Raw genomic sequence first — 9,758 nt, 5'->3', positions numbered from 1 at the left:
GAAAAGTCATTGAATACTAAAAAGAATGAAAGACTAGAATGGGCAAGGCACACTTCCCGGGGAGTGGGGAAGGTGGGCCCTGGTCTCCATTCTGTCGCTAAGGACATGCCAGGCATTACACTCAGCCCCTCACATGCATTCCACAATTTAATCCTCTTGGCAGACCTGTTAGGTTGCTATCGTCACTGTTAAACAGATAAGGAATCCAGGGCCCAGAGAGGTCAAGTAATTTGTCCCAGAGCGACCAGCTACCAAGGAGGTGGTTCCCAGCCAGGCCTATCTGACTGGGAGCCTGAGGTCTAAAAGCCTCATTATTTGACTTGTGGGTCCTGGGCCAGCACCATCAGCATCGCTCAGGAGCTTGTGAGAAAAATGCAGAATCTCAGGCCCCAGTTAGCCCTACCAGAGTCCGCACTGTGACAAAGTCCCTGGGTGGTTCATGTACATAGTTAAGTCTGAGAAACCTTGGTCGACCCGCCGTGCTGTGCAGCGTCCCTCAGGCCTCCCCCACAGCCTGCCTGCCCCCCTGACCGTTCCTGATGCTTCTTACTCCTTGCTGGGATCTCACTCTCCAGATCTCAGCAGGGGAAGCTGGTAGAAGCGACCTCCAAGCCACTCTCTTTAGTGACTACTTAGCAGCTCTAAGACAAAGGTTTGAAGAAAAAAAAAGAGGTCTGAATCCATAGACCTGATTTGAGGATTATCTATGGAGTGCCTGTATCCATGTTATCTCTTTCCAAATAGTAGATTGTAAAGAGGATATTTTTGTTATTTAAAAAAAGATAAATACTGCAGTCTCCATAACCAGAGGCCCTTCCGATATGCTTAAATGCAGTTCAGGGTGCCCTGATTTAAGGGGCTAGAACAGCAAAGGTAAATTACCCTGGCCTGTGGGTGTTTATATATGATGATGGAATGCAAACCAGCATTGTTTGGCTCTCAAAGCAGACCGGGGAAAAAACTTCATCTAGGTATTTAATTATACAGGGCAGAGTGGAAATGGTCTTTTCTTTCCTCACTGGCCCATGGTTGGAAACACAGAGGTCACTCTAAGTCAAAAGCCATTACAGTGTATACGAAGGAACTGGAACATAACATTTAGCAGAAGTTTTCTCCATTTCTGCTTGTGTTCTTCACTGCCAAGGCTGTTTGCACTGTGTAATTCACGGATGGAGTCGGATAAAGTGGTCTGTCGTCGTGCACGTGAGCAGGCGCTCGCACGCGCGCATGCGCGCACACACACCCCCCTCTTTAGGGTTTATGGGAGGAAACAAGTCTGGTAATGATCAAGTCCGATAATTTGGCGTTTAATTCCGCCTAGGTAAAAGAGTTGGAGATGAACATTTCTCCTGCACGTATGTATGTATGGGTTATAAAACCAGATGAAGTCAAGTGTACCGGGCTGCAGCTTTTGTTTCTGCCAGTTTCTTATGAGATATCAGGCTTCTTCACTAGTGTTAGAGCCAAGGCAGAGACCTAGAAAGATAAATGATTTAATTCGGGCTGTCAGGTTCTGTTTGTTTGGAAGCAAGGATTCACGAGGAGAAAAGCACATTAATTGAAGTCTCAAGGTGGTAATAGAACACATTTTCTTTATTACTGCTTTCTGTGTAGAGGGATGATTTTTTTTTTTTTTTTAAAAGTTGATTTGGGGCTTCCCTGGTGGCGCAGTGGTTAAGAATCCACCTGCTAATGCAGGGGACACGGGTTCGAGCCCTGGTCCAGGAAGATCCCACATGCTGTGGAACAACTAAGCACGTGCACCGCAACTACTGAGCCCATGTGCTGCAACTACTAAAGCCCGCATGCCTAGAGCCCGTGCTCCTCAACAAGAGAAGCCACCACAACTAGAGAAAGCCCACGTGCAGCAACGAAGACCCGATGCAGCCAAAAAAAAAAAAAGTTTATTTGGTCTTGTTCGGTCAACTTTTATCGAGTTGGTCTTGGGCTAGGTGGGAAAATCCACGTGAAAAAGACCGGCCTGTGGGCAGTGGACCATAGGAATGGTGGGAGCAGGGCTAAGAGAGACACATGTCGTTTCCTCTGGGACTCTTACAAAGGGCTTTCCCCCAAAAGGTGACTCCCAAGTTCGCAGTTGAGGTCTTTGCCAGGCAGAAAGGTGGGAAAGGCATTCCAGGCAGACGGAGCCATAGGGGCAAAGCTACACCCATGTGGAGAATCTGATGTCTCTGGGCATCAGTGTTGGCAGCACTGAGGTTGTGTGTGGCTGGGAGACGTGAGGAGGAGCAGAGGAGAAAGGGACTTGAGATGAGACCGGGTAGATAATGTGGTAGGAATCTGATCGTCAGGGCTCCTGTGGCTTCTTTTTTTTTTTTTTTTTGCGGTACGCGGGCCTCTCACTGTTGTGGCCTCTCCCGTTGCGGAGCACAGGCTCCAGACACGCAGGCTCAGCGGCCATGGCTCACGGGCCCAGCCGCTCCGCGGCATGTGGGATCTTCCTGGACTGGGGCACGAACCCGTGTCCCCTGCATTGGCAGGTGGACTCTCAACCACTGCGCCACCAGGGAAGCCCGCTCCTGTCGCTTCTTAAGCCGCACGGGAACATAGAAAATCATGCCAGACTTGGAGAGGGTGAGGACAGTTAGACTGAAGGAATTGGAAGGGGCCCGTGTAAGGATTGGGGCTTTTTTAAACGATAGTAATTACTACTTTTTTAATTGAAGTGAACAATCTACAGTGTTGTGTTAGTTTCAGGTATACAGCAAAGTGATTCAGTTACCCATTTTATGTACATATATATTTTTAAAACTTTATTCTTTTTCAGATTCTTTCCCATTATAGGTTATTGCAAGATATTGAGTATAGCCCCCTGTGCTATAGAGCAGGTCCCTGTTGCTTAGCTATTTTATATGTAATAGTGGGTATATGTTACGGGATTTGGGCTTTGATCCAAAGAGCAGTGGAAGCCACTGAAGGGAGGCCTTGATTAGACCCGTGCTTTGAAATCTTATTCTGTTTGAATGGTAAGTAGAAAACAAGAATGGAGACAAAAGGAAGGGAAAGGAGTTTACTGTAAGGTCCTGGTGAAAGAGAAAAGTGGCCTGGCCTAGAGTGATGGGGAAGAATTGGAGAAAAGTGGAAGGTTTAAGGGGAGGAAACAGTAGATATAGGCGTCGAAGGGGAGGGAGATGTCCAGGTTGTTCTTCATACATCATGGTCAAGACTTCTTCCTAATTGCCTCCCAGCGACAGACACAATGTGCCGTCATCTGTCTTCAGATGGCACCCAGGACTTGCAGGTATGGTCCAGGAGTGGTCTGAAGAGTACAGGCTTCTATGCGCATCTTATCCTCTGGCATCGAGATCCTCTAATTTTTTAGCAAATGTCAGAGCCAAGTCAGACAAAACAGTGTGACAGGTGATCTGAGTCCAGCCTTTATCATCTACTCTCAGTCTGAACTCCTGTCATCTGCTCTGTGGCAGGTATTGTAAATTAACTCAGTATCCATTGCCACACCTCCTAATTAACCTTTTGGTACTTGGAGGCCACACAGTGGAAAACTACATTTCCCAGACTCCTTTGCACATAAGATGCCCCCCACAAGTGCACACACCTGCTCTGGACTGACAGGCAGAAGTGAGCAATGTTTGGTGGCTGCTAAGTGCAGGAGATCAGGTGTTCTGGCCAATGAGGTGGCAAAGACTTTTTGTTCTTCTGGGACAGTGGGTGGTAGAGTTTTCTGATGTCCAGTCCCTACTGTCATATCACTTCTTTTTCTGTCTGCTTTGTTCCTATTTGTAGCATCCGAACCCAATTGTCTGGCCCTCCCAGGAATGATATGAATTTCCTCAGATTGTCTGCTTAAAGCATTGACATGTATTCTGTTGCCTGCAAATAAGAACCTGCAATTCACTTCATTTATTATTACATATTTTCTTTGTTGTTCTACATGTAATGTTCCTTTTTTTCTGAGCATAGTATGAGCTCCTTAAAGACTAAGACGAGGTCATGAGTCTTCTCTAATGTCCACCACAGTGCTGCTGTGGATGATTGCCGTATCTGTCTACTTGACAGCCAATCATCATTCTTCTAGAAAGAGGAGATTACTAGTATGTGCCCCAGCTTTCCTCTGGGGGACCCCATCTTCTCCAGTCTCAGTTCACATGCTTTCATGGGCTGACTCCATCAAGAGAGCCAAGGATGGGCATGTGACTCAAGTCCGGTCAGTCAGAGCATTGTATCCCACTGGCTACCATAATTAGCGCAAAGATGGGCGCATGACCCAATCAGAGCCAGTGATTTGAAATCTCAGGGATTTTTTGCTGGGACTGTTGAGAGAGAGGGGCATCTGTCTACTCTCTTTCTGTTGGGACTACTGATAAAAAGGAAGAGGTGAGCCAGGCGCTGCTGGAGGCTCTTGTGCAGGCTTGAGAATGAGGTCAACCCAAAGGCAAGTAAAACCAAGAAACTGTGTTGTTGATGTAGGTTGAGACTTGCAGAGATCCAGCCTTTCCCAAAGACAGCCCTACTCTTGGTCTTTTCAGTTAGGTTAGTCAATAAAGTTTTCACTTGTTTGTTTTTTGCTTCAGCCAGTGAAGTGGGGTTTTTGTCACTTACAACCAAGAGTCCTGACTAAAACTGGAATTGTCCATAAGTGGGTCCTGATTGGCTCATCAAAAAACTGAAGCTCTTAACTCTGTTTTCGTTTTAAGCTTTCTGTCACTTCCGCTCCAGCCTTTCTTAAGTGACCATCATTAACACATGGTTGCGCTTTTAATGATTTGATGGAACAAGCAATTCAAATACAGCCAAGATACACCTCGATCCATCATCCTCTTAAACAAACTGGCAGCTGCTTCTGGAAGGAAAGAGGTTCCAAGTGAGGGCCAGACAATGAGGAGGGTGCTGTGGCTCTGAGCTCTGTCCTGTGGTAGATACTACTCGCCACTGTAGAGCATGAGCTAAGAACATGGGCCGTAGCACCAAAATGAATTAGGGTTACTTGGGTTTGAATATTACCTCCACATTCATTAGAGGTATGATCTTGGCAAAGTTGTTTAACTTCTGTGAATTTAGCCCCAACTGGAGTATAATTAAAGAAGAGTCTATTGGCTTACATACTTGGAAAGTCCAGGGCGGTGGCTGGCTTCAGGTTGGGCTGGATCCAGTCGCTCAGAGGATGTAAGTCACGAATCTGTGGTGCTTCCTTTCAGTGCTGGCTTTCCTCTGAGCTGGCTTCATTCTGAAGCAGTTGGGTTCATTCTTGTGGGTGTAACAGGGCCTGGAAGAGCTCCAGGCCTATATCCTCCCAGCTTTGCTCTCCCAGCAGAAAGAACACACTTCTACAGCTCCTATAGTCCTATAGGTCCAGTGAAAGTCTGAGGTAGTGCTCTTATCAGGTCAGCTTGGGTCACCTGCGCATCCCTGGAGTGAGGGGCTTAGGTCAGATAAATGAGACAGGGGAGGGAATGCTCCTCAAAGGAAAAGCAGGGGGCTGTTACCAGAAGAGGGAACTGATGTTAGTTAACTGGGTAAAAACAACAGATGCCCCTTCTTACTCTCCTAGACTATGTTCTCTCAGGGAAAAGTGGAAATGTTCCCACTTCAAAAGGTTTTTGTAAAATGAAATGAGTCAATGTTTGGGGTGCAGATGCTCTTGGTGCCTCACCCATAGCCCCACAGCCCTTACCATTTCCAAGTATGTGGCCCCAGGTTCGAACAGCGGTCTCTGCATCCCTTTGCCTGAGGACTTGCTCTGGCTGCCGGCGCCCACTTTGCCCACGTTTGCCGCAGGTTGGACGTGCTGGGGAGTTAACGACACCTGGGAGCAGCCGTCAGCTGAGGAGTTGACGGATCCGTATCCCAGCACCCTCAGCCCTCGAGTGGGGTAACTCTGAAGGGTGCTTCCTCCACTGCCCCCAGAGGTTCCCAAGTGGCGTTAAGCTCTGGTTGCCCATAGTTGCCCGCTTTAATCCTTTCTTCACTTCTTTTTTCACTTCTACTTCCCTACCTATGCTTCCTAGGATCTCCTCCCAAATAAACAGCTTGCACTTTAATGCACTTCCCTTTGGTCAGGGCAGCCCCAAGTAAGGCTGCCTTATGTTTAACATCATGCCTGACATATTGTCAGCATTCGTTACACATTTGTTATTACTATTGTCATAGTTATTTTGAGGTTCATTTTCTGCCGTAGTTGGGTTTTGCATGAACCTCTGCATCCTTCTTCCTGCCCTTTTCTTTCTGCACTTTCCACGGGATCTCCCTGTCTCTTTCTTGCTATACCATCCCTCTGCCCTCTCAACTTTTCTTTGTCTCACTACTTCTTAATTTTAATCTCTCCCCAGGGTAATTATAATTTTGATGAGTGAATGTAAATTTTTAAACAACTATAAAGAAAATCGGCAACTAAACCAATTGGTAGACCAAACAACATGTGCTGAGACTGTAAACTTTTTTTTTTAATAAATTTATTTATTGTTGGCTGTGTTGGATCTTTGCTGCTGCACGCGAACTTTCTCTAGTTGCGGCGAGCGGGGGCCACTCTTTATTGCGGTGCACAGGCCTCTCACTGCAGTGGCTCCTCTCGTTGTGCAGCACGGGCTCCAGGCACGTGGGCTTCAGTAGTTGTGGCACGCAGGCTCAGTAGTTGTGGCGCATGGGCTTAGTTGCTCCGCGGCATGTGGGATCTTCCTGGACCAGGGATCAAACCCGTGTCCCCTGCATTGTCAGGCGGATTCCTAACCACTGCGCCACCAGGGAAGTCCCAAGACGGTAAACTTCTTGAAGGCAGGGATGATTTTGGTTTCCACTGTGCCTGGAATTAACACGAGTTTGTATTCAGAGGGCTTTTTAAAATAAGACAGATTAGCAGACTTCATTTTAATAAAGGAAAAAGACTGAATGAAATCTTCTTCCTCTGTGCATCTGCTTCCCATCTGCAGTTTTTGCCCAAACGACCATTTTTTATCCTCATCCACCACACTTTGGCCTCTTGCATCTGCAGAGTGGAGCAACCGTTCACTAAATGATACCCTAGTGGTATGAGAGTGTTAATGCAACTCATTTATAAACAAGGAAAACACCCCAGCATCATATGGACTATTAACCAATTTCCAATATGAAATGAATGCAAAACATTTCTTAGGGGGGAAAGTGTTTACGAATAAAGATGTATTTTCTTGTTAATGGAAAGATGTCAATTTAACAAATCACACATTTGCAGTGTGGCAAATCGTGACTTGGCAGTATGACAGGGGAATGCGTGCAGAAGTTTGGTTTGTCTTCAGAGAACCAAGCACAGGGGGTTTAGAAATGAAACGCGGTTTCCATCTTCATATCTCTGAATACTGCAGAGCAAAGAGTTAGCAAGGTAGCCGGGATGATCTTTTCTCAATGAGCTTGTGGCTCCCCCGACTTCCCAAGGGGTTGTCTCCATCTGTTCTGGGCCCCAGTGGGGGTAGAAGGGGTGGCTTGTTTTTATGTTTTTGGGAACTAGCAAACAAACCTCTACGTTACTGTGCTAATACCTGGTGAGCCAACCTACCAAGGAAGAATTTTTTCAAGATGGCAGGGCTGCCCTGGGAGAGGGACAAGCTGGGCAGAGAGGAAGGTGTTTCATCAGAAGCCTATCCAGGTGACCCTCCTTGGGCCTCCCCTGTTTGGAAAAAGAAAGAGCTGGAGATTTGAGGGCAGCCAAATGTTTGTGGCTGGAGGCCAGACTTCTGTCTACGAATGTTCCCCTGTTTGGTGCTCAGAGGAGATTCTTTCCACCTGTTCCTGCCTCTCCCTCCCTGGATGTCTCTGTAGGTCCTGCCTGCTCAGTGGATCCATATACCCATTTTCCTGTGTGTTTGGAGATGGGAAAGACTATTTTTTAAGGAAAGAGAAGTCATGAACCAGAAATCGTTGGTTCAAGACCTAGCTCTGCCACTTACTAGCTGGGTAGGATGGGGATCAGAGTCTTTCCCTGAGCCTCTGTTTCCTCACCTCTAAAACAAAAATAATAATAGCTTCCTAACAGGGTCCTCATGAAGAGTGGATGAGCTAGTGAACGTGCAATCAACTTTTAAATGAACACGTCTCACAGATGTACACACACCACCAATTTGGGCAGCTAGAGGGTAGAACCACTGACTCTGCTCTTGGAGGGATGTGTGATATGGTCATGTAAGAGCAGTGCTCTGATGGGCTCAGTTAGATCTGGATGTGAGAGATAGGTGAGGGGGGTGGTCACAAAGTTTGGGTTCACTTCCCAGTACTTTGCCACTGGGTGACCTTGGCAAGTTATTTGGCATATCTGAGCCTATTTCCACATCTTTGAAATGGGTTTAAAGAGTCTCGATTCTTCCAGGATTGTTGTAAGGAATAAACCTATTCATTCAGCAAATAAGAAAGGGGATCACAGAGACAGAATTAACTTTCCTTGGGGTGGAGGTGGGACCTGAGGGGAAACCAGGGAAACAGTAAGTGGCTGTAGGAATAGAATGTAAACTTGAGATAAAATGTATATGAAAAACACCTTACAGACTAAATCTCTATAGTGCTCTGTGGAAATATTATCTAAAGGACCTATTTAGACAGGAAGTGTAAGTAAGAAATCCCAGGCATTGGGCCTCATTTCTATTTTCCATTCCCTTTACGTTTAATATTGATAAGCGTGAGACTGCAGAGGGTTAAAAGGCGGGACGGCATGAAAACTGTTTCCCTCTTTCTCCCAGCCTGCAGATCCAGGAAACAATAGAAGGAACGATGGAGGAAAAGCCCCTCTCTTCAATATTGGCGAGATCAGCACTAATTTTGATAAGCGAATAGAATTTCCGTGGGCCTAGTACTCCTTAAAAACGACTGTATTTTTGAAGCCAGGTCAGTCAGCATTGTTTGGATCTGAAGTTAGTACATTAAATTTCATCTCTCGGTGTTCTTTCTGCCATCATTTTTTAGAAAAAAACATCTTTTTCCCGTTTATTAAAATCTCTAGTGGCCAGTGTGATTAGAGACCACTGATTTGAAACACCATTCTTCACGAACCCAGGAAAGAGGATGGTGACCTATTTCTTTTAAGATCATTTGACATATCTTTGAAAAATAAGTTAATCTCAGAAAAAAGAAAACAGGTATTTAACCAGAAATCTAACATGTTTTCTGAATCGCTACCAGGAGCAATGCCATTTGCAGGAAAACAGAAGCTGTCTTTCTAGAGAGATCCTTTTCTATTGCTTTATTTTCCCTCTGAAATCATGAGCCGATGTTTGTGACATCACTGGGTTGCTGTGGAAATGTTGATTTCACAGAGGATTTCGACCTCAAGTGGGGAATTTAAAAGAGGAAGTGTGGAGTCTTGGAAAAGCACAATTGGTTTGAATAAAAATGGGCAGCATTTGGAAAAAGGATTCAGAAAGAAAACAGTATAAATTGTCTATAACAGGTTGTTTCAAGTTGTCCTGGAAGGATTCAAATACTTGTAGGAGCACCCTACACCGATACGCGGACTTTTATCTGAATTTTACTTACTATGAATATCTATAAAAAGTTGGGGGGGAGCAGGTAAGGAATGGCTTTTTGCAGAAAAAATCCTCTTGGATATTCAATTACTAAAATTGAGAGAAAGCTTTGGTCCTAAAATACCATTTGGGGGCGGGGGTTATCAGTTTACAGTTTTATAGCATGTAATAGACTTAAGGAAATAGCTCCATTTAAAGAATTGTGACTCAAGGGGCCTGAATTTCAGTGCAGAAGCTACAAAATCCTTCTACGTTTTAAACTGTTAAATCAACAGAATGCCAAACTAGAGCCTTTCT

This window comes from Pseudorca crassidens, chromosome 4, assembly GCF_039906515.1.
Source record: "Pseudorca crassidens isolate mPseCra1 chromosome 4, mPseCra1.hap1, whole genome shotgun sequence".
Classification (NCBI taxonomy): domain Eukaryota; kingdom Metazoa; phylum Chordata; class Mammalia; order Artiodactyla; family Delphinidae; genus Pseudorca; species Pseudorca crassidens.
This window is presented reverse-complemented; position numbering follows the sequence as displayed.